The 26,380-nt window shown below is 37.2% G+C and overlaps 1 pseudogene; it reads left to right on the forward strand.

The window, feature by feature from the left end:
* The first annotated feature begins 22,238 nt into the window (after positions 1-22,238).
* LOC143598387 (nod factor hydrolase protein 1 pseudogene) lies at positions 22,239-22,999 on the forward strand (annotated as a pseudogene).
* Positions 23,000-26,380: the final 3,381 nt, after the last annotated feature.

Raw genomic sequence — 26,380 nt, forward strand, 5'->3', positions numbered from 1 at the left:
CGTGCACAAACACACACCCCCTTTTCCGTAGCTATCGAATACTTTAATCTTGAATACTAAAACTGCAAATCACCAGTCACAAACCGTGCACTAACAGACACCCCCTTGACTGATGATTTACGGGCTTGTGCAAACAGACAATCTTTAAATCTTTTCAGCAAACCAACGACTTGTAGCTTCTCATATCAGATCACCCCCTCAAAGTGAGCAACTCTTGAAGATCATCCCGATCATCCATTGGCGTATGATATGGTTCAATCTTTCAACAAATAGCAGCAAGTCATCAGCTATCCATCAGCACTGGTAAAGAAAAACATATCTTTACGTTTAACCTCGTCACACATCTTCATGAACAACTCGATCATTCAACATCTTTCACTTCGGTTTTCCCTCTCTTGATAACATGTATCTAAATATACTCTTTGAAGCTCTTCCACATCTCATTCGCAAAGATGCACTAATGTTTTGGCATAAGATTCATAGTTCCAACCTCCATTAATAAACCCCAAATGATCAAATTCTTCAATCCAATGACAAGACTCGTATATTCTTCAATAAGATCAACTCGTTCAAGAATTATCCCCCTCAACAGAAGTAATCCGCCATTTACTCGTAGCCAACATAGTCAGGATCAAAGTCCCTCAGAAAGAAGTAAATGGACAGACACTCGTATCTCACATAGTCAGGTTTCAATTTCAACCAAATCAATCACCAATCGAAAAACACTTGCAGTCTTGAACTCAGTCAAACTTAGCTTTTCAAACACGAATTACCACCCAAATTGCAGTAAATTTTCAAGAAACCTTGCAAACGTAGGAAGATACATGCCAAATAAACTCAAATGAAAGTTTTATCTCCCCCTTTTCTTGACAAATTCAGTAAGTTCTTAAACAATCTTCACAATTCACAGACAAACTCCTCCTTAAATTACTCGCGATCTACCCCTCGGCCAGCCGAAACGCATAAACAGTCAGCCGGAAAATATATTACCAAAATTTGAGAGAAGAGTGCCCAATACATTAGGAACATCCCAGAAAAATTTCGAATAAGAAAAATTTTCCCGATTTTCCCGCCAAAAATTCACCGAAAATTTTCGAAAAATAAATTTTAACGCCAAAATTTTCAAGAATGAAAACTCACTTACGAGAAGTATTCTGGAAAAAATTCGCGCAAGAAAATTTTCCCGCCATTTTTTTTACTAACGAATCACCTCACTAATTCGTTATCAATAAACAATTCCAATTCGTTAACTTAGTTCGTGCTCTCCATTCGTCAATCAATCAGTTCGTTATAACTTACCAACTCTAATTCGTTATAACAGTTACATGAATGGCTTCGCATTCGTTAAGATGTCTACTTCGTCATGCATAACGAATTAGTCTTAATTCGTCACCAATACCTTAACAAATTAACTTCACGAATCACCTTAATTCGTTACATTCAACTTAACGAATCTCCTTAACAAATTACTTTAACAAATTACCTTAATTCGTTATCCTCTTAACTTAGCAAATTAAATTAACGAAGTAACTTAATTCGTTATAATTACCTTAACGAATTAACTCTTAATTCGTTATATTTTCCATAACGAATTGCCTTCTAATTCGTTAAAAATTCCATAACGAATTGCCTCCTAATTCGTTAAACTTCCTTAACGAATTAGGTGGTTAGATCTGAACAGCTCGCCGGAAAAACGTGTTTCGCCGGAAAATACGGTTACATCGCCGGAAAAACTCAGATCTGGCCGGAATCTGGAGATTTGAACTTCATCCATGGTGAAATCATCAAAACACCATAAATTACCATGAAAATCACACCGAACACTCAGTTTTTCACCACGATTCCGAAACCATAATCAATTTACCTTAACAATTACTTATTCATCACCAAATAACTTAACTCATAACATGCTCTTCAATTCACCATAATTAACCACCAAAATCAACAGAAACATGAGGATTTCAATTCTAAACACAAATCCATCATCCAATTAACTTAACAATCACTAAATCATCATAAACCGATTCAAAAGTTAACATGCTCTTCTATGGTGAATCACTCAATACACCATAACTTAACACCAAATTACACAGGAAGCTACATCTTCCATCCATAAACACGAATTCACACTTAAATCCACCAATAACACACTAATTTACTCCAGATCTGACCAAAACCCGAAGAACACGAAAAATTCAGATTCATACCTTAATCGAAGTATCGAGAGCAGCTCCTGCTCTGATACCAATTGTTGGAACCCGATTGAATCGTATGAATCTAATAACTATAACACTAACAGATCTCAGATCTGTGGTAACCTGATTAATACTCAACTATAGATCTAGCTCATAATTAACATTGATTCAGTGTTGTATGCACATATATATTATCACTATGTATGTAATACTAATCGTATAATATTAGGATGAAGATTAGAGAGCGATTGGACAAGGCTTTGATAATTAACTCTCAAAACTTAACTTAAGCGTGAACAGTGTTCACGTATAAATAGAAGACGAACCTAGTTCATTAACATCCCCTAACGAACTAGAGTTCGCTTCGTTACATACACTTAAATAACGAAACACCCCATGATTCGTTAACATTCCCTAACGAATCAGGAGGGAATAAGCTTAAGTCTTAGTTCGCTAACATCCCCTAGCGAACTAGACATTATACATAACGAACTAGATAATAATTAAACTAATTATTACATTAAACTTAAAACAAATACATTAACGTTAATTACAAAGACTCAAGACGCAAAACCGTGCACTAACAGACACTCCCTCGTCTTGAGCTTTTTGTCTTTAAATTACTTGAAGCGCTTGGACTACCAGTCTCTGCAACTATGAATTCCATGCTCATGACATACACGAACAACTCGTTGAAATTGCATAGCCATGTCGTAGTCTTCTTGGCGCTCGAACAAAATCTGCTTCCTGTGGAGCATGTCGTTGTCTATCTCTGATAAATTAACCAACCACATCGGGTCGATTATCTTGATGAGCTCAGTCTTCGTACCTCTACCAAGAACAATGACGGCCTCGCCAGTACGATTGTCATAGTACCAGCGGTTGAATGAGAGATGCATATTTTGAGGCATCGTCTTCACAGGAACCTTTTTCATCGTCTTCGGCGGCTTCACCTTCAGGACAAGTTTTCTCCAGCCAGTCCTCGGATCAATCTCGTCAATACGCTTTCGTCTTGGGACATGGGGCTTGAAAAACTTGAAGCCATGATTGACCTCGAACAGTAAGTGTTGGTGAAACCACTCAGCTGTTCGGTAACCCCCACGATTGATAAATGGACGTCTCGCGAGGGTACGAACATCCCAACGCGGTAAAGTAAGAACGTCCTTCATCGTTTCGTAGTATTGGACTCCCTTCTCCCACTTAACTATACATACTTTAAGCTCAGAATCATAAAGCCAGGAGACAATATCACCATGTACCTTGGAGACTGTCTTGAAGGAGGTCACTTGGTTTTCTTTAACCCATGCAGCAGCTGTGTCTTTACGTTCTTGATCAACAATCTGATATGCCTTGATAATCTTACCCGTTGCTTTAAATCTGAACCAACTAAGAATTTCATCAACAGACGGATCATAAGGCTTACCAGTATAAAAACTCTTTCCTTTGGAGTTCTCTTCAAGATGGTCTTCTGCTTCTTTAATTACTTCTTCATGAAATACCGGAGCACCTTGATCAACATTTGTGTGTTGATACAAGTTTGGATACTCCTAAGCAGTTACATCTTCCATCTCAACATCCTCATCTTCATAAATAAAGTTTGTATTCATCTGAATAGATGGATCATCTTCTAAACCTTCTTCATTCACCACCTCAACATCTTGCTCAGTTTCTAACACGGTTAATTGTTCGTCATTTAGCCCAAGCAATATGGAAATCTGCTCTCGTGTCAAAGACCTTTCCACAAACTCCCCAACCTCTATCTCTTCCCTGTTAACCACACTTTTAACTGCCCCCGATCCATCCACAAATATCACAGTATTAGCCGCAATCATCTCAATTGGTTTAGCAGCAGTTGGATCTTGATATATGATAATATGTTTACCCGATTTTTCACCACCACTTGTGCCAGCACCGGAAGATGAACCATGCGATTGTTTAGGCTCACCTCCTGCACCAGACTCATCAGGATCTTTATCATCATCTTTGATTTTCTTCAGGGCATCGTCTTTGCATGTCAGTTGAAGGATTAACTCCTCTTGTTCCTTTAATTTCACCCCCTGAGACTCAACAATCGTACGCAACGACTTTGTCTCTTTCTGACAAAATGAGATATAACTCATCATCCGTCATTGATTCTCCATAAGTCTTTCTTGGTTCTGACGATCATCTGCCATTTGATTTTCATAAAGAAGGAGAATATTCAACAGCATCTCAGTCTGACGGTTTGGTGGCAAGTTGAATAGGGATGGATGAACAGGTTGGATTGGTCCCTGAGGCCGAGTGATTCTAATAAACGAGACATCACTTGGAGGTGGTGGAGTAGGAAGACGAGGAGGAGGAGGCCTCAACGAGGGTGTTGAAGGGACGGTAGATAATGTAGCAGGAAGCCTTGGTATTTCGGATAACGCCATTTGAGGGATTAAACCAAGCCTTTCATGAGACACCAACGTCTTCGTCAATGTAAGCATCGGAGTGCTAGTAGTAGGCGGCACTGCCGAGCGTTGAGGCGTTGATTGACGTGGTGGTGGTGTACCTATAATTACCCCAGCCCCCACTGAAATGCGTCTTTTCTTCGATGGCTCACCAGTTGGGCAGAATATTATATTTTTTCTTAGTCGGAGCACTTGCTTATGATTACTATCGATTCCATCTCATCCAGCCACCTCGCAGTCGTAATGGCTCCCTTGTCACCATGAAACTCTTTGGGTCCAAAGTATTTGAAGTCTTTGAATGAACAACCATCTATCTTTAGTTTCTTAAACTCTTGTCTAATACCTTCACCAGCGTTTGACTCATGAACACACTCTTCAACATGGGACGGTTTTGGACAGATTTAACAAATTTACAGGAGGGTTCAATGGAATGACAATGTTTTGATTGTCTAGATTGAGATCTAGCCTCAGATTCGGCCCTAACGGCGTCTTTGATCATTTGTTGGATTTGATTCATATATTTATCAGGTATTTTCTCATCTTGTTCTTTTTCATGATCTTTCCCTTTTTCTTTTCTTTTATCCGCTTTCGTGAAGCTTCAACATTGTTACTTTGGTGTGACATTATCTTTTCTTTTTCAACGTTTTCTTTTTAACTAAAATTTAACAAATTTCATTTCTTTAGACATACATTTTATTTATTTCAATATATATATATCATAAAATGATATATATATTTATATTTACAATATCTATATGTATCGTTCCTCGATATATATGCTCCTATCCTTATTTATACACATTACACATAACATTAAGGTTACAACAAACTCACATAACCCTCACAACTCCACACTCTCATCTCTTCACTTCTTCAATCCTTGATAAACTTCTTCACCATTTTTTTCATCTTGTTACATTTTCTTAGAGGTTTTTCTCCTATCTTTTTCTTCTTCTTTCCAACCACTGCCATCTTCTTCCTTAGGTCATCGGTTTCATGCAAGGCTCGGTCTAAATACTCCTCTTATGATTGAGGGATCTCGTTTGGATACTCGTATTTTGGTGGTGGATCTCGATATCCCATCATCACTACATCATAATGATTCTTCGGGTCTGGTTATGGAGACGCGGTCACATCGGACGAGTAATTGAAATTAGCTTCGGCCGCTTTATTTGGCTCTTGGATTTCATTGGCTTGCTCTTTAATTGGCGGGATCACGCCTTGGTATGGTGGGAAACTTGATAACGATATGTTCTTGAGTTCTTCGAGGTATTGCACATAAGGATCAACATAGCCATAACTCAAGTTCTTGTGGAATAAAGGTTGCACACTTCCTTGTCCAGGCGGGCAATCACAGTCAAATGGTTCCTTCATTGGTGTTGTTTCTTCTTCGGGTTTTTCCTCAGGTTCTTCTTCATATTCCTCTTCAGGTTCCTCTTCTTCTTCCGGATCCTCTTCCTCCATCATAGGTGGTATACGAAAGCTTTCATATGGCATCACTACTCTCATCTTAGGTTTATGGGATGGTCCTTCATTGTTGTTGGGACGAGAGTCAACATAATCAAAAGCATAAGTTCCGGTGTGCCATCTTCGTTGGTCAGAATGGCATTGCATCCAGTCGGACATAGGCTCCTCCTTGACTTGTTTATTGGTGAGGAATGCGTATGATGGATGAGGATTTAGTGGAAGATATGCTGGGACTTCGGATGGATAGTATGTTGGAACTTCAGATGGTTGATATGTGAGAATTTCGGATGCGTGGTACATTGGTATACTTGATGGGTGATAGCTTTGTTGGGTCCATATTTGGTGGTTTGTACTTAGTTATATGTTTATTGGGTTTAGTGTTGGACTATGTATGTAAACCGAGATCACTAAGGGATCTCGGTGGGCATTGGGCTTTACTTTGGGCCTGATTGTTAGCTTCCCTATATATAGAGAATACATGTATAGGGTTTAAGGTTGCTAGTTGATCAGTAGTTGAGAGCTTGGAGAGCCACCACATCTAGAGAGCAATACAGTTTTGTGTTATCTCATGTACTAGACGGTTTAATAATATAATCGTGTGCATTTGGAGTATTACATTGTTGTTCATTCTCATTATTCTTCAAGTATTGTAACTGCTTAAGCACCCGACGTATTCAATATATATACGTGTGTTTTAAAGAAACCTTGTGTTCGTTTACTTGTTATTTCTTGTGTTCTTGAATAACCAAGCATTGGTATTCTGCACCAATACTCGTTTGGTTGATATCATATTGTAGTGATCCAGATTCGGGACTTACAATTGGTATCAGAGCTTTTGACGAACTCAGGCTCGTTATTGTGATATCAACGTATTCAAGATCGTATTTTTGGGTGGTGTAGGAGTTTTTCCGGCGAGGTATGATGTGCGAAAATATATATATAAATAAAACACAAGTCGCAACTAAGCTTTAAAAACCAAACAATCTATCCTAGTTTACACAAACGGCAAGTGTACCGGTCGCGTATAGCACAGATGAGGAAAGTCCGGATATCGAACTCGAAGACACGTGAAAACGTTTATAATCACTAAATTCTAACCAAGACTCACCAAAATAATTAATTGATTTTTTTTAGATTTGATTTAACTACTTAACTTAACTAAATGAAAACTTTTGACAAAACTTTGACTGCAGTGATAAAAACGTCTACCGAGGTAAGAATCATATTGAAGGAGATGACAAGACAATGGATTGAAAACTCTCACGACACCGGTCCTAAAGGATGACACAACTAAGGTTCACTCAAGAAGGTCAGATCACCTCTCGGTCTCACTAACAAACTCTAACTTATTTTAATTGATTTTAAGAACAAACCGGGAAAACAAATTATTAACGTGTTCTAATGCCGACTCACCTCTCGGTCTCACCGACACACTAGCCTAATGGAAACGAATACTACGCAACCAAGGATAGAGGAACAATTCAACTTAACTTAAACTAGACCAACTAATCGCTCAAACACCCAAACCCGACAAGAACAAAACCCACTCTCGCGCGATCTTAATTCTAACAAGTAAAAGTAATGAGACGAGTTTACTTCTTATCACCTCTCGGTCTCTAAGAAGGTGTTTCACAACTGATTTTATCTAATTAATTTACCCACTTATCCCTACGGTTGTACTTCCCGCAAAATAAACCCTAAACACAAAGTAAATAGCCTTAAACATGCAACAACTAATCAAAACCGATTCAATTAATTAAAGCACGAGGTTATTAGGTATAATCAAACAAAACACAGCCACTAAACACAATCTAATTTACTATTAAATCAAACTTTGCATTAACAATTTAAACCATGATCATTAACAATCCATATTACTAGTCAAAACCTAACAATATTCATCAAACCTAGGTAGAACAAACAAGATTAGCTACTCATTAAGTTTGGACAGCCATTAACATTCAAGTAAATCATCATATACATCAACATAAACATAATCAAACTCATTCAAGATCAAAGAATAACTAAATCAAAGTCAAACAATCAATTACTTGCAAAAAAATCCAAAGAAAAAGATCAATTCAACTAGTTAGGGTTCTTGAACAAAAAGTAAAGTTTATGAATGATTACTTAGGGTTTATGAGCTGAGTTTATCAGTGTTTTTGATGCCTAGCAGCTGCACAAGACTCTCCTTGGTGTTCGTCTTCCTCTCCAGCCATTCCTATAGCCACCACAGCCGCCACAAGCTTTTTTTTTCTCTTCCTTTGCTACTGCCGGCCGCAACTTTGGGCAGGAGTTAGGGTTCTTTTTTTTTGGGATTTAGGGCTTGATAATGGCTGAAAACTAAGTTAATTAACTTAATATAATATCATGTAAGGCTTTTAACTTGTGGGCTTGGGTCGGGCCTTGTGTTGTAGCTTTGAAACTTGACCAAAAAGGCCCCTAGAATCTTCCAACTTAACTCTTTTTTCACCATCTTTCATAAACCTACAATTAACATTTAAACTTTGTAAATTATTGCACTTAACCCCCAATACTTTCATAAAATAAGCAATTAAGCATAAAAACCATGATAAATCATAAGGAAAGTAAGTGTGTTTTACAACACATCAAACATCCCCACACTTAAGACTTTTTCGTCCCTGAAAAAGATTTGACTGCAGTTGAATCATAATCGGAAAATCAAAGTCAAATCAAACATATAGGTTAGATTTTAAAGCTCAGAAAAACGCAAAAACCGCGATCATCGATATTGTTGTCCACCTAAACCCATGCCTTAATCTTTACCGGGACAATTAAGATCCAACAATAATATTACTTAGTGGTTTACACAATTAAGACCCGCTTATTTTCAGCTTTTACCGGACCAGACCACCCCAACTTGACTTAAACCTCAAAATTAGCAGAATTAAAACTTTGTTGCTCAATATTTATGAATAGTTAAGACGATCAAGGGTATTGTTTATCCACCTAAGCTTAAGCATCAAAGTCTACCAAGCAGCCATTAGATACGATTAAGGTTCAATTTATTAATAGCTAGTGTTCCCCACAACATGACATACCCCCGTTATCAAGCAATACCCCAAATCCATCACCATAGGTGAGTATGCAAAATTTTATCTGTAGGGCTTACATGTAGCGTGTCCCTTGTGGTCCGTTTCTTAATGGTAATGAGACGCGAGCAAGGGGACCCGGGGACCCCACATGGCTAACAGCGTGGATGATCAAGTCTGTAGTGTATTTGTACTTTTGTACTTTTTGTGATCATGTTTATAGACTTATAAGGGTTTGCTCTTTGGCTTTATTTTAAATATCCACAACCCCACTTAGGAATTGTGAATACCCAGATAAATAGATTGCATACAGACCCATGGTCTCCGGACCCGAAGCATCCCATCAATACAGGATTTAAGGTTATAAAACCATACGCCAATGAGGTGTAAAACACTAAACTAGCAGTTTAAGATTTATATCACAGGCTACACGGCATACTCTAACGTTAAACCTACCCAAGCATCATATGATAACGTATTCAAATTTTTAAAACTCATGATATTTCCACTTTTTTTTCATACCAAAATTTGAGGCTTGAGTATGTCCCGACCTTTCATTGCTTATTTTCCACGGACAAAACGCTTTACCCACAAAAGATTTCCGTTAACCGTTTTATCAAATTTGCCCTTTCATTGTCAAGGCTGAGCCTACCGACACATCACAAGTTAAGTGCGTTTTCTTTAATTTATCTCATATTATTAGTAGTTTGAAAAAACCGATTTCCGATAAATATCATCATCTCCCACTTTAATGCAAAAGAAACTAAAAACAAGGGACATTTTTTTTTAACAAATCAACGTACGAAAACGAAAAACAAGTGAAAACTTTTTATTTTTTTAATTTTTTTTCTACAACTAAGTAAAATAAATTCCCATCCCCACACTTAGAACGAAATCGTCCTCGATTAGAACAAGGAAAAGAAATAAAATAAAAATAAAACGTAAAGCAAAAAATTAAAACTTAAAAGAACAGAAATTAAAATAAAGAACGGGTTACTCCCCTGGTTTAGATGCAGATTCTTCATCAGCTGTGTATGACTCGAACGAACGAAGGTATAGCATTTCATTCACGGCCGCAACCTCGGGTGAACCAGTTCCAAAACGCCATCATAGCTACCATGCGCATAATAATACCTGTAAAAACTCAAACTCGCTCGCATGTAGCGGCGTACGAAACAAAAAACAAAAACATAAAAAATAAACATATTTTTATGTTTTTAAAATTTTTTTTTTATGTTTTTAAGGTACTGAGCGGAGAAGAAAAGGAATTATTTTTGGTGAAAGTTTGGTTGTGTTTTTGGAAACAAATCAAATCCCACTAAACTCGGAAGGTTGTTACTGCCAAAATTCAAACTGATTGACCATTTTTCAGCCATTTTAGCTAGTTCTCGGCCACTTTCAATAGTTTTCGGCCATCTTTCAAAAGTTTTCGGCCAATTATGATAGTTTTCAGCTTAAAAAGGGGTGTTCTCGGCCAAGGATAGGTGTTCTCAGCCAAAACCATTAATTCTTGGTCAATACCTGCTTTCGGCCAAAATTAATCGTTCTCGGCCAAATCAAGAGTTTTCGGAAAGAAACCTTAGTTCTCGGTCAACATCTGTTTTCGGTCAACAGGTGTTCTCGGTCAAAGCTCCTTCTCGGCCAAATCAAGAGTTTTCGATCATAAGCCTTAGTTCTCGGTCAACTCTTGTTTTCGGTCAACATCTGTTCTCAGTCAAAAGCTAGTTCTCGGCCAAGTTTGAAGTTCTAGGTTAAAAAACTTTTCTTGAACGAAATTTTTCCATAATACTTCTTAAAAGTAAAAACTCATTTTGGAAAATTTTGATTTTAAAAATTTATTTCGGGCAATTTTTGGCAAAATTTTTGGCGGGAAAATCGAAAAAAAAAATTGTCTTGAACGAATTTTTTCCGGGACACTTCTTTTGAGCGGGACATCTTTCTTGAGAATTTTGACGAACATATTTTTTCGAGAAATTTTGGCGGGAAAATCAGACAACTCGTCTTTCAATTTTGACGAACATATTACTCAATGGATTCTTAACAACTTGTCTTTCAACCATGTTCTCTAAATTGTGGTGAAAAAATAGAAATGTATAAGCTCCATTTTGATAACCTAACTAGAGATATGGAGAGAATAAAATCAGAAAGTTTTAAACTTAAGAAAAATGAAAAGGGCTTTCTAGACAAAAAAGAAGCACAGAACAAGGATATTAAAAAGCTTAAGTCTGATTTCAGTATAAAAAGTTATCACCATCTAGATGCCAAACAAGAAATCTAACTAGTAAGTTTGAAAGGGCTGAACTTGATTTTAAAAAATTCGATGGTTCCAGTAAAGTAGTTAACTCGATGATTGAAAAACAATTGTGATGGAAAGAAAATGAAGGTGAGGGAATAGGATACAGTCAAGTTCCCCCACCCTACAACCACAATTATGTCCCTACCCCTGTTACCAAAGAACAGGAGGAAAAGATAAAAGACATGAAGTATGGTAAACTGGTTCAATCTGAAACTGTTGGATCAGGATCCCTAGAGGAAATCAAGCCTGTTTTTAAATGTGTGAACAATTTTGATGCTTCTACTTCATGTGCAGATATGGTAAATAAAGTTGCTTCTGATAGAGTAAGTGATGTTGCTTCTGATAGTACAGGGGTTCAGGCTAGTGAAAGTGAATCTCATTCTAACGTAACATCAAACTCAGATGACACCACAACACAAAACTGAACTAATAATAATACACAGAGTTGTGGCAACAAAGGGAAGTCACATAAGAAATCAGCACAACAAGGACAGTCTCGTCCTCATAGATTCTCCGGATATCCATGTGCTGATAAATCAGTGGGTGATATCTATATTAAGAGGCAAACATGTTACCACTGTGGCACGCCAGGACATATAGCTAGAAATTGTGTTCATCGTCTATATGTTCCATACTACAAGCAAAATCAGAAGGTTGTGCCAAGGGGCAAGAAGAATGGAAAAACCTTTCATAAGAAGGAATTCCAACATGAGGCTAGTGCTTACGATGACATTAGAAGAATGATGAAAGCGTGTTTCATTTGCGGGAATTACCGGCATTTGGCAAAGGAGTGTCACTACCGTGTTGTTAATAGACAAGCCCCTCAGGTGAAAGGTAACAAGTTTAAACCGAATCCAGTGGTTAAACAAAATGCTTATTTTAGAAAACCACGAGTATCTGTACAACGGGTCACAGATACTCAAGGATTCAAAGCTAATATGACTGGTTTGCACTCAAATGATTTAGAAACTGTTAAAAGAAAAATAAATTTTCATAAATCAAAGAGTGTTGAGAGTTTTAAGAGTTCGAATTCAAATTGCTCCACTCCAAAGTCTGTTTTCTCAAATTTCACTAAACCTAGACAGATTTGGAAACTTAAAATTCAGCAAACAGAATCTGTAATGACAAATGATTCTGTTAAAGATGGGAAAGATATGAGTTGGCAAGAGGTCACATATGTTGATGCTCAAGGGAACCCCAAGACATTTATGACTTGGGTTCCTATTTCCAACTGATCCCGCTATGCGTGTAGGAACAACCACAAATTCATTGTTTATTAAATGGGTTGTTCCAAGCACATGACAGGGCAAATATCCATTGCTTTAAATCTTTAAACCATGAAATGGATTATTTGTTGCCTGGACGAGATTTTAGGATAGAACGTTTTTAATCTGCTCTCTAAGTGTGTAGGAACAAATCAGGGAATACATTGCATATTAAAAGGTTTGTTCCAGACATTCAACTCGTAAGGATGCAGAATCTCAAAACTAGCTTTTTCCTAGGAGAGATTCTCACAAATGGAAAGATGATGTCTTGAAAATAAAAGGTAACCGTATCACTTTGGTATGAAAGATTGATCAGTCAAAAAGATCTTAAAATTTTATTTTTAAAAAAAAATCAAAAATATGTTCATGTTTAGTTTTTCAAGTATAGTTTTTATTTTGTTTTAGTTCAAAATATGAAAATGACTTGAGCGTGCATGACAAATGATAGTACATCAGTTGGCTGACTATCACACTTCATAAAAATTTTTATTAAATACTACGTTTCGACGATTGAGTCCTTTTGAGGTTAATTTGTACATAAAAGTTTTCCCTTCGGTCAAAATTTTTGCACAAATTTAGGGGGAGAAATTTAAAAAAATTCAAAAAGAGTGTGCATGCGTTTAATCATAAAAAAATTCTATGTCTTTCAAACTTCACTCTCGCTTAAAATTATGTTGGTTGCTCAAGTTTGAGGAACATATACTTGTATATGTTTGGTCTGGTGATCTACTTGTAGATTCACAGGATAGTCATTTATCTAAAAACTGAAAGCATCTGGGGTGTTTGTGATGTGTTTCTGTGTTTTGAATTCTTTCACCTAAAATTACGTCGGTAATTCCAAGTTGGAGGGACATGTATTCTCATATGTGTTTGGTCCTGTTAACCACTAGTGGTCATACGAGATAGCCATTTACCTGAAAACTGAAGAGTGACCGGGGTGACTGAGTTCTTAACATGTGTGTCTTTTGTAATGTTTTTTTTGGGAAGTGATATTACTATTCAGTTAACAGCTTTTTATAAGCTTTAAAATATTTTCAAATGAAAATTGATCCAACCTTTGAAAAGTGATAGATAAATTGTTTCTGTGTGCCTAACGGGAGAAGTTATTAAGCTTAAAAGGCTCTAGAACAGTCATTGATGTGTATGGTACTTTCCACGATGCGTAAGAGTTAAAGTGATATAAACTAAATTTGCTAAACTTAATGTGGAGAGTCATTTTGAAGACATATGCATGTCTCCATATACATCTCTCCAAATGATAGGCAGAAAAGCAATTACCCAGTCATACACGAGTCCGTTGGTATTTGGTCCCCAAAATGAAGTATCTCATTGAGAATGACAAAGAACAAATGTGAACAAAATTACTTTAAATATATAATCAACCAAAAGTTGGTAAATGTTCACAAGCTTTTATGAAAAACACAAACATGAGGGTTAATAACAGAACTACAGGGGTGGAGGCAATAATATAAGTCCTTTAACATCCCGAATGAAAGGCTTGTTAACTTAAACTGTAAGTCCAACGTTCAACCTCAAATATGTTTGCAAATTTGAAAAGAAAAATCAAATAAATAAGTTCTGTCATTAAAAGTTTTTAAAACCAAATCCAGTGGGTCAAAGTCAAATCGAGGTGATCTGGGAAAGGCCAAATACGCTTTGAGAAGAGATAGGAGGCATCACAGGTCCATAAGTGATGTCCATCTAAGCTTTATGCCGAACTGAACCTTAATCATATCACTGATACGATGAAAAATCATGCTAAGTATGGGATACACGTTATCAACCTGTCTCTTGATGTCATGATAACGCTGAACATGAATCTTTGTGAAAGTTCCTTAAACAATATGATTCCATGTTCGGATCTTTTCATAAAGGGGACATTTTTATCAAAAACTGAAATTTGATCCCAATTTTATGCTAAATTACAAGAAGACTGGGTGATTAAATTTATTTTATTTGTTATTTTTGGTTTTATTTTATTCCATTTATTTTTAATTCTTGATTACTCTTGTCGGAACAAATGTGTTGAGAAATCGTTTTAAAATTTGCACTTAGTTAATGAAATTTGATATCGGTTATTGTGTTATAGTTGGTTTAGCTGGTATGATCTCATTTCAAGTCTTTTCAAGAAAATCATAAAAAATTTAAAAAATTAAAAAAAAATTCAAAAAAATATATATGTCTATCTTATTTTGTTTTATTTAATTGTTTTCAAAATATTTTGGTTGATCTTTCTTTAAAAGTTGATTGTTCTTTCAAGACTGATTTCCTGCAACGGAAGCATATGAAGTATCTGAGATTCAAATTGGATGATGCTGTCAAAAGGGGGGGAGATGATAGATTATTGGTTGCAGATGCTGAAGTTGTTGATCACTAAAGTTGCTGATTATATTCAAGTAAAGATTCTGAAGATCTTGAAAGCACCAGTCTAAGGGCAAGATTGTTGGGTCATAAATTGGTTAGACTGACGTATATCGAAAGGCCACGACATGATCAAGACTAAAGTGATGTAAACGAAGACGAGTTGAAGAATTGCATTGGTGTGATACTGAAATCCCTATGGATTTCGGTTAGGCTAGTCTGAAGTAAAATAAACAAGATCGAAGCTACAAACCAAGGGGGAGATTGTTGGGTCCATATTTGGTGGTTTGTACTTAGTTATATGTTTATTGGGTTTAGTGTTGGGCTATGTATGCAAACCGATATCACTAAGGGATCTCGATGGGCTTTGGGCTTTACTTTGGGCCTGATTGTTAGCTTCCCTATATATAGAGAATACATGTATAGGGTTTAAGGTTGCTAGTTGATCAGTAGTTGAGAGCTTGGAGAGCCACCACATCTAGAGAGCAATACAGTTTTGTATAATCTCATGTACCAGACGGTTTAATAATATAATCGTGTGCATTTGGAGTATTACATCGTTGTTCATTCTCATTATTAATCAAGTATTGTAAGTGCTTAATCACCCGACGTATTCAATATATATACGTGTGTTTTGAAGCAACCTTGTGTTCGTTTACTTGTTATTTCTTGTGTTCTTGAATAACCGAGCATTGGTATTCCGCACCAATACTCATTTGGTTGATATCATATTGTAGTGATCCAGATTCGGGACTTACAAGCTTGAGTGTTTAAAGGGATCACTTCTTTGCATTGGTGGACTATCGGGTAAGTTGATTGGAAATTTCTCTGTTCCTGTAAAGTATATTGGCTTGGTTCAATCAATGTATTGGTCTTGTTTGAAGAAAGCCTCATAATAATCTTCACTCATGTTATCCTTCGGTAATGGTTCAAGGATTTCAGCCTTCTTTGCTTCTCGTACATAACTACTCATCATCTTCTTGAAAGACATCTAATAAGTTGGGTGGTTTAGATGAGGAGGGAAAGAAAATGTTACCAGCCTATCTTATCCCTATTCAAGTATAAAAAGTAATGAAAACATTTTTCCTATATACTTAGATCGAAGCTTAGGTATTATCTTTTAATACCTAATTCGCAAAGATCGATAGCTCTGATACCAACCTTGTCACACCCCATTCTTAGGAATGGGTGTATGACAAATAGTTGGTAGCACATTTGTAAATATATCAGAGTTACGTGTTAAAGCGAAAGTCTTTTGAAAACATGTGGATTTAAGATGTAATATTTACTTAATACAAAATGACGGGATTATAAAATACCCGCTTTAAGTTTAAACAAAAGTATTACTTGTTTAATTACAAACCACCATTTTATATATAAGTTTATACAAAAAGATCCGAGCCATCGGACATCTAGAGCACTTCGCCATTCCAAGTCCTAATCTTGATTACCTGCAAAATGTTTAGAAAATAGGTCAGCAACACATGCTGGTGAATATGCTGACGCTAAAATATTTTCTTTTACTTGATTACCCCTAGAGACATAACTTGGGTCCGGCCCATCGTGGCTTAGGAATAATCAAGCTTAAAAACAATATAATTTATAAACTCAAGTCTCTACACTAAATACCCAAGAAAACACCGCAGCGTTCGACTTACTTAAGAACCATACGTATACACATGGTCATTAATCCCCGCAGGTGAGCGTGACTATTACCAAGTGTGGTGCAATGTGCCCACCGCATTCTACCACATATGTAAGGATCCAAACAAACGTACACGAAAGCCTGAGGAATAGGCTTTTACTCTTGTTTATAAATGTTTTAGAGACACTTAGTCTCATGTAAACGTTTTCATATAACACATTTGACTCGTTTTAAAAACAAGTTGTAAAGTTTGGGGCGTATTCAGCTTTTTTATTTGGATTGGCTTCAATACACCATCCGAGGGTATTTCACGTTGCTATCTCGCACCTATAGTACGAGTATAACCTTTTGTTAGTCGGATTTACAATCCGGCTTAAGACCTTTAGTCTTGTTTATAATCGTCACCTCGATTATATATATTCTTTACTTTAAAACCTTTAGTTAAAAAATATTTTCTTTCTTTTTCAACCTTTAGTTTAGAATATCTTTCTTTATATAAGACAACCTATAGTTAATCTTGTTTTCTTTAAACCATACGTTTCTTCTTCTTTAAGAAACGTATACTTCTCTTTTCTTTATTATTTAAGAATTTCACATAATATCTTAAATAATAATATATTATAACAAAGTTTTATATATAATCATATATATATATATATATATTCATATTCTTTTCTTTTCTTTTCTTTGTTATATTTTCTTTTATTTATCGAGATATCGAGTATTTCCTCAACTTTGTTTTTTAAGCCTTCTCAATATTTTATTCAGGAATTATGTCTACCTTTATCGGCTTATCAATACCTAATCACTTTGAGCAGCACTTCGTCGTCGCTTTGCTTACGTTGACTTCTTGATCAACACCCTCCTCTTGACATACTTTCTTTTGGCACGTACTTCGAGATGATTGCCGGGGCGTCAGTATAGCAACACCTTCTTTGTTGGAGTATTGATGGAGTGTCGGGGTGTCGTTTTGTGGTACGTATATCAAAGAATAGCACGGATATTGAGTTTCGTCGTGGCACGCTTTTGGAGGGGATGTCTAGAGAGAGAGTAGGTATTCTAGAGAGAGACATAAAAGCTGATTTTTGATGTGATGAATGAAGGGGCTTATGCCCGCTATTTATAGGCAAACCAGGGGCCCCATCGCGATACGCGATGGCCCTCTTGTTAGCCCGTCGTGTATCGCGACGTAAGCCAATCCAGTCACCATGTGGGCCTGCCATGTGGCGAAACTTGGTAGACGTTATGCCACGTAGCGGACGTTGGGCCACGTGTGGACACGTGGCACGCCATGTGCCTCTGTTGTCAAATATCCCATCGCGATACGCGATGGGTTCTCTTCTGATCCATCGCGTATCGCGATGGGTCAAGGGCCCAGAATTTTCATTTTGATCCCTAAGGTTTAGAATTTGTCATTTTTGGTTCTTTAACTTTAGAAACTTGGCATTTTTAACTTGAAATTTTCTTGATGTTACACACCAGTTCATAAACACCATGAGCGTTAATAAGAAAGTAATACAGATTATTAGTTTTTACAAAACATATTTGATATCTTGTTGCTCACTCAACAATTACAATTAGAACGTAAAAAAGACAATGTGATTGTTTTAAGACCATCTCTCCGTTGAGTTTAGAAAGTCACTAAAATACACCTAGAAACCATTTCAAGCTAAGACACAGAACAATCTTAATATGGTAACCTACTATACAATATAAAACGTAACATAGTTAATGAGAACTTACCCAAAATTGTAATTAACGTTGCGAATAGTATTGTTGCCACTTCTTTCATCTATGCGTAGCATATATTGTGTTTGTCGTCTTATCCCATGGATTCCACGTCATTACATAAAAAAATAAAACTTATTAAGTAAATGGTTATTATATAATAAACCTAAAACGAAAAAGAAAAAAGATAACCAACTTTATAAAATTGTTAGGTCTACTTGATAATATGTAGATTGTTTATCATAAAAGGTTGTTTTAAATGTAGAAATGACGTATCATTTACAGAAATATACAAAAATGATTTCCTCACATACTTGGTGTGAAATTCATATATTCATCACTCAAGATACAGAACAACAGTGTGTGAGTCAGTAAGGCATTTGCATACCCTTTCTCCATATTTTGTTGAGTAGCCCAATATCCTGACATGTGCCCGTCAATAAATGGGTCACAACCTGCAACTTCGTATTAAACTGTAATCAATGATAGCTCCACATAAGGAGAGAAAATTTAGGCATGCTATGGTTTATCTGAACATATGTTACCCTCTACTTCACTGCCATATCAAAAGAATCAAACACTAAATTCCTTTTTTATAGAAAAAAAAGTAATTTTCAAACTAATTTCTACCACAAATTCATCATTAGGTTCCTGAATATGTGTGCTAATGTGATTTTTTTTCATGTCGTTTATTCAAAAGTCAGATTCAAATGTTTTATTCACAAAACCAAACTTTAAATAAAATAAACCTTGAACCAAATAAATCAAGCCAGTTAAAACAAAGCCTAAATCACAGTATTTACTACAACTTAATTCCTGAATGAAGTACCGTAAGAACGTTGTTTAAATAAGAAAGAACAAATTACTTCATAATTCATATGGCTTGAAATATGAACATCCAAATACAAAGTCATCAAAAATGATTGCATAATCTTTTTCATCCATTCTGTTTGAAATAATTTTAAATAAAAAGATTGACCTGCAAAAATCCTGTTGATCAAGTTGTCAAATATATAACAAGCTCAAAAGAGTAGAGCGTACATTATTGAACTAATACATCACAACAATACATTAAATTGCTCAAAAGAAACTCTAATAGCTTCTCTATACCTAAGCCTAGACATCAATTAAGCAAAATCCAATTCATGTTCGGTATGAGTTTTCTCCTATCAATAACATTAAATAACAATATTTGCAACAACAAAGCGATTGGAGATTGATAATTAAACATGGGCCATAAATCAAAATTAACGTACCTAGAGCACCGTGATTGATGACCGATAAAGAAACAGAGTAAATCGGAAGAGCGATTACTTTAGTGATAACCCTTACGAATCGATGCATGTCAAATCATTGAATCGTTCACGAATCGGATACTGAATCACGAACCAATGAAACCCTAATTATGAAAAAGGGCGTGCCTGAGGAATAGAATAGAAAGATGTTTGGAATATTGATGACCCGTAGTTAAACCTTAAATAAGGTATGAGTGGAAAATAAAAATTGAGTAAAGTACACGTATTTCAAAAAGGATTTCTTTGTTAAATAGGTTAGATTTTGCCAGTTTTTGAACAATAAAAGATGTCACGTGAACATTCGACTTCATTATAGTTTTGACATTTTCAATGATTATCTATAAAATATCTGTGTGTTAACTAAATTAAAAATGTATTTTATTTTAAAAACATACAATAATAATCAAGTTTTACGCTATAACTCTTTTATTTCCAAAATAAACTCCATCAAGTTGGATTGTTCATGAAATTTTTCGCAAAACTCTGTCTTAACTAAATGACTTAAATTAATAGTTATGAAAATTTATTATTTTTAACGACTTGTTTTTACAGTCACCTCATATTTCATCTTAACTTTGGAAAAATAAATAATAAATAAATGTTTTGAATGCTATAAGACCCTTCGCTATGGGCACAGTAGAGAGCGGTCATGGGAGGCCTTCAGCCATGCACACCGCCGAGGGGCGCGGAAAAGGGGGCGGTCAAGGGGGCAACTTTGTGGGGCCTTCACTCTCTCTCTCACTCTCTCTCATATGCATATATGTGTGTGCGTGTGTGTGTATTGGGACGGTAAGGGCAATAAAACATAACAAGACGTTATAGACAAGGGCTTCGAAGTCTCATTTCTTAAGTAATGACCACGTGGTGGGTGAGTGGGGGGGGGCTTTAATGTCCCTCCATTGTGAACAGCTAACGATTCGGGTGACGAATAAGAATTGGTAACCACAATACCCTTTTTTTTAAAAAAAAAAGGCAACATATAGCTATAATTAACTTAATGTCATATAGTTGACGTTTATTATGATGTTTTGTCAGTCTTTAAACAATAAAATATGCCACTTGAGCATTCGACTTAATATAGTTTTTAACATTTTTGAAGATTTAATAAAAAAAATTGTGTGTAACTAAATTAAATATAAAATTTATTTTTTACTTAAAAAAATAAAGAAATAATCAAGTTTATTACGCCATCTCCTTTTTATTTTCAAAATAAACTTCATCAAGTTTAACTGTTAATGATTTTTTCGCAAAACTCAGTTTTAAGCCACTTTTTAGGTATCAAATACTATTGACAGACTTTTTTGACTGACCCTATACACATTAGCAGTTATAAAAATGTGGTCTCTGTATTTGTAGAATGCTATGATCCATGTGTAGAATGTATATGCGTTTTATTTAAGGATTACTCTATAAAATAGTAGTCATGTTATAAAAATTGCAAATATATATATATAATAAAAAAATCAGATTTTTTGCAAATCTTCATATTTGTATTTTCGTTTTTTTTTAATTTTTCATAATTTAATAATTAATTTTCTTATCTTTTACTTATTTTTTCAATTTTGTTAAAAATACTTTGCAATTCCAAACTATTTAGAAATTAAAAAAAACTAGATTCAAAATATTTTTGGCCGGTTTGCTAGAACATTGTATCGCCGGTTTTTTTTATATCAAATATCGGTTTATACCAGCAACCCGGTTTTAAATTCAAAAGATTGTTGATACTTTTTGCAGTCCATATTTTTTAAATTTACTTTTAACATAGCGGATAAGATTGAAACAAGTAGCCATGGTAGACGACAATTCGTTAATCAGCCAGTTTTGTATCATGCAAATCCAATATTGATTTATTTACATATTTTGCAATTAACTAGTAATCGGAAGAGCGGTTACTTTATATCTAACTTAACCATTATTTATGTGTGATATTTGGTTCAAATGTTATGTTTATTAATGTACATTTTGGTTACTTTTTGAGTTGAAGTTGTATTTAAAGAGAATTACAAGGTAAACTATCCAATCAGAATAAATCTCTCGATACATTCCGGTTCAACCGATTTTACTATTTTTGAATTAAATCCGTTATTAATAAAATATCGGTTTTTAAAACATTTGAGTATTGTAAATTCTAGTTTACTTTTATGAATATCTTACTAGATGAATAATGACGTATTCTCATAGTCAATGAATTGCAGTCTTAGAAAGCACCATGTGATTCCTCACCATTTGATTATCGAGTCTCACCATTTGTAGGTACTATGGCCGGCCCAAACAAAGGTGGCTATTGGCCTTCATGGTCCGCCGATTTCAGGCAAATCGAAACTTCTCTTTTCACTTATGTTTATTATGCTTTTGTCGGCCCTAACAATACGTTCGAGTTAGTAGTCAATAACCCTCCCGTGCTTAGAAGCTTCACCACCACCCTTCACTAAAAGAATCCACGGGTCAGGGCAATGCTTTCCATTGGAGGAGGAGATGCCCTGTCAAAAATCTTTTCCCGCATGGCCTCAGCATCCGACTCCAGAGAGCGTTTCATTCGTTCCACTATACGAGTGGCGCGGGAGTTTAACTTTGACGGCCTTAACTTTGACTGGGAATATCCTGCAACCCAACCCTCCATGAACAACTTTGGCCGCTTGCTTGACGAGTGGCATTAGGCGATCAACTAAGAAGCCAGGTTAACTAGTAAGCCACAACTTCTTCTTTTTGCTGACACAACTTTCCCGGTGGAATCCATAAATAAGAACTTGGATTAGATAAATGTAATGTGTTACGATTATCATGGGTCATGGCCTCCCAATGCAACTGGGACCCTAGCTGCATTATATGATCCACATGGCGATATCAGCACAAGTAGCGCGCTACAATCATGGATCAATGTTGGGCTTCACCCAAAAAAGTTGGTGGTCATGGGGTTGCCATTATATGGCCGGACATGGAAACTACAGAATCCAGTTGTAAACGGTATCGGAGCTCCAGCGGTTGGTATAGGCCTAGGAGATGGAGGAGCAATGCGTTATGTAGAAGTGCAGGAGTTCAATGCCTAAACTAATGCCACGGTGGTGTTTGACGAGCAAACCATATCTTATTATTCTTTTAGTGGTACCTCTTGGATTGGATATGATGATGTTAGATCGGTACAAAGAAAGATCGAAATGCACGTGCACTTAACATAGGAGGTGAAGAAACACAAATCCACCTCTCAAGGTCTAACACGTTAGTCCGAGGGTTATGGTTAAGTATTCCCCACAATGGGTTATAAAACCGTCTTGGCGCAGACAAGTGTATCCTGCGAAACAGAACACTATGAGCTCGTTACGAGGAATGGGGGGATTCTCTCGTAACCACCCTCCGGTGTGAGAATCAGTATTTGATTGTAAAATAAAATATATTGAGAGTAGTAATTGTGGAGTGTATATCCTCTACCGTTTGGAGATCCACGGGTATTTATAGCCGGAGGAGAGAGAGTATGGCCAACCACATTGTCAGGCTTTCCACCAATTATATTCTCCACCCGTGCGGTCGTGGAGGTTGGTAAGCATCATGGCTTTTTGACATGGACGTGTTGTACTGTTTCGTACCGCCCTTTATACGTTGACTAATCCCCATTGGTTGGGTGGTATTCTCCATGTAAATTGTACCTTTTTGTCCCATGCTGGTGGAAATCTTTGCGCTACCATTCCCTAGGTGTCAGGGAATGTTTATTATATTAGGATACGTCATTGGTGCCATGCAGTATGTTTGGCGCATAGTATGCCCGCTAATGTTAGGGCGCCAAGTGTTCCGCCAAGCGCACGAGTTACCCCCTATTTGGGTGTTGTATTTAACTGAGTAGTGGGTTTAATACCCTACCTCTACAAGCCCCCTAGTCCGTAGTTGCCCTTCTTGAAGAAAGGGGGACTATGGACTTATCATGGGCTTTTGATTGCTAATCTATATTTTAGCTGTTTATTTTTCGCTTGCCATTTATCATCTGGCATCGTCTATCTGGGTGTTTAGTTAGTAAAAACCATTTTATTGGTGGATGGTTACTGAAAATCATCCGTTGACGGAGCGTATTTTGGCAGGTGATTATTGAACAATCATTCAATGGCGTAGCCTATTTTGGCGGGTGATTACTGAAAATCATCCCATGGCGTAGCCTATTTTGGCGGGTGATTACTGAAAATCATCCCATGAAGAAGCCTATTTTGGCGGATGATTACTGAAAATCATCCCATGGCGGAGCCTATTTTGGCAGGTGATTATTGATAATCATCCCATGGCGGAGCCTATTTGGCGGGTGATTTTTTATAATCATCCTATGGCGGAGCCTATTTTGGCGGGTGATTATTGATAATCATCCCATGGCGGAGCCTATTTGGCGGGTGATTTTTGATAATCATCCTATGGCGGGGCCTATTTTGGCGGGTGATTTTTGATAATCATCATATGGCGGAGCCTATTTTGGCGGGTGATTTTTGATAATCATCATATGGCGGAGCCTATTTTGGCGGGTAATTTTTGATAATCATCCTATGGCGGAGCCTATTTTGGCGGGTGATTACTGAAAATCATCCCACGGCGGAGCCTATTTTGGAGGGTGATTTTTGATAATCATTCCATGGCGGAGCCTATTTTGACGGGTGATTACTGAAAAATCATCCCATGGCGGAGCCTATTTTGGCGGGTGATTACTGAAATCATCCCATGGCGGAGCATATTTTACCAACACTTGTCATCTTTCCATATATACTGATGACGTGTTATTTGGCGGGAAGAGATGAATTAAATGCATGTCAGTGAAACGATGGTTTGACGTGATAGTTTGACGACGGTTGCCCTTCAGTGCAGCTTTTTCGCCTGTGTCAGACGCGTGGGCGAGAATCCCGGTGACGCGCCCAGCTGTAACACATTTTTACTGCCATTTTGTTAGCGTGTCACCTGGAAATTGGACCTTGTGGCTTTCATCCCTTCTGCTCCCCTTCCCCTCATTAATTGTGATTAGTATAAAAGGAGGGGATATCCCTTTGGGATTTCATTTCTCACCTAAGTTTTGCATATTTTTCACATCTTCTTTCTCGAATCCCTTATATCCTTTTGGGCTGAATCCTCTCAATCTTCCAAGACAAAGAAGAATAATACGATGGAGTTCGTCGGTTTTCATATGGCTCCCGATGGTTTCAATAATATGGTCAAGGTTTATGTCCTTGGCCCTGAATTTGAGCCCGAGTTTCCCCGTTTGGGTCAGACGGCTCGACAGGCTCCTCTCGGCAAGATTGCCGTGTATAAGGAGTATTTTCTTTTGGGCAACTTTCGTTTGCCCATCACCCAATTTCTTCTGGGAGTGTTGGATGCGTTTAGGCTGCACCTCAGCCAAATTCATCCACTCGGAATGGCTCACCTTCGCCATTTCGAGTATACTTGTCATTGCCTTGGCATTACGCCTACGGCTAACAAGTTGTCGACCTTTTATCGGTGGCGTTTCTCTCAGGGTTGGTATAATTTGTTTACCTGCCCTTGTGCCAAGGCCATTGCTTTGGAGACACCACAGAGTTTGCACGACTGGAAGAGTCTTTTCTTCAAAGTTTCCGCGCGCGTGGTTCTACATGCTATGCATTTTACGGATGTGAAAGAGCTTGCTGAGCCTAAACTGGTCCTCTATTCTGGGACGGAATGGTTCACTACTTTACAAGTCAGCCTTTCCCTACTCCGTCATTACTCGGAGTGCGCGCTGGTGCTATTCGGCATGAGTCGTATTTGGGAAGATACGACGAAGGTGCCGGTTATCCATAACGGCGGTCAAGGTTAGTATAATTTTAATTTTTTTTTAGTAATATGATGTTTTGTCTTTTTCAGAGGTGGAGGATCCCATGCTTCTTCTGCAACCCGCGCTTGAGGGCGCCAAATTGTTGCGCCGGAGGGAGTTAGGTCCCCGTGAGGAGTCAATCCTTTCGAGGACTGCCCGCAACTTTGTGTTTCCTCTTCCTATGGGGCAGTCATTGCCTCCGCGACCGCCACCACCTCCTAGTTTCGTTAACCCACAGGAGGGTAAGCCTCTAAACATTTCTTGTTGATAAACACTTGCTTTGTTTGCTCGTTTCCTAATGTTTGACTTACATTTTTCAGGTAAACGGCCTAATGTTGTGTGCCTTCCTAAGTGAAGTGGTAAAGGCGCACAAGGAAGTGGCAGGGAAACGATTGCGTCTCTGATAGATATCGCCGCGAGAAATGTCGTGGATGATGATGACAATGTCGTCCTCATCTCCAACGTTCCGTTTGGGCCTCCTGTACCTTCGTCGGCGACATTACTAGGCCCGCTTGGTTCCGGCGTTGGCATTGCATTTTCCTCCGCCGCCTCCACACAGGCTTCTGTTGGCTTCTCCTTGCCTTCAATCCCGCAGCCTGTGACTGCTGTGTCTGTCGTGGACACAAGTCCAATCGCCACAACTCCAATTTTGGTGGCGACAGATCTTGTGTCTTATGCAGCCATAGCTCTTGGAACTATTGTGGATACGAATTTCATATCTACCAGTTTATCTGCTTCCTCCTCAGTCGGTGGGACGTTCACTGTTCCACACTATTTGGCTTCCACCCTTGCGGGTGAAGAAGAAGAAGAAGAGGTGTGACACTCGTCAATTTCAGGTTAACTCCGTTAATCCGA

This window comes from Bidens hawaiensis, unplaced genomic scaffold (assembly GCF_021521415.1).
Source record: "Bidens hawaiensis isolate Kalapana, Puna unplaced genomic scaffold, B.hawaiensis_p1.1 tig00050016_1, whole genome shotgun sequence".
NCBI lineage: Eukaryota > Viridiplantae > Streptophyta > Magnoliopsida > Asterales > Asteraceae > Bidens > Bidens hawaiensis.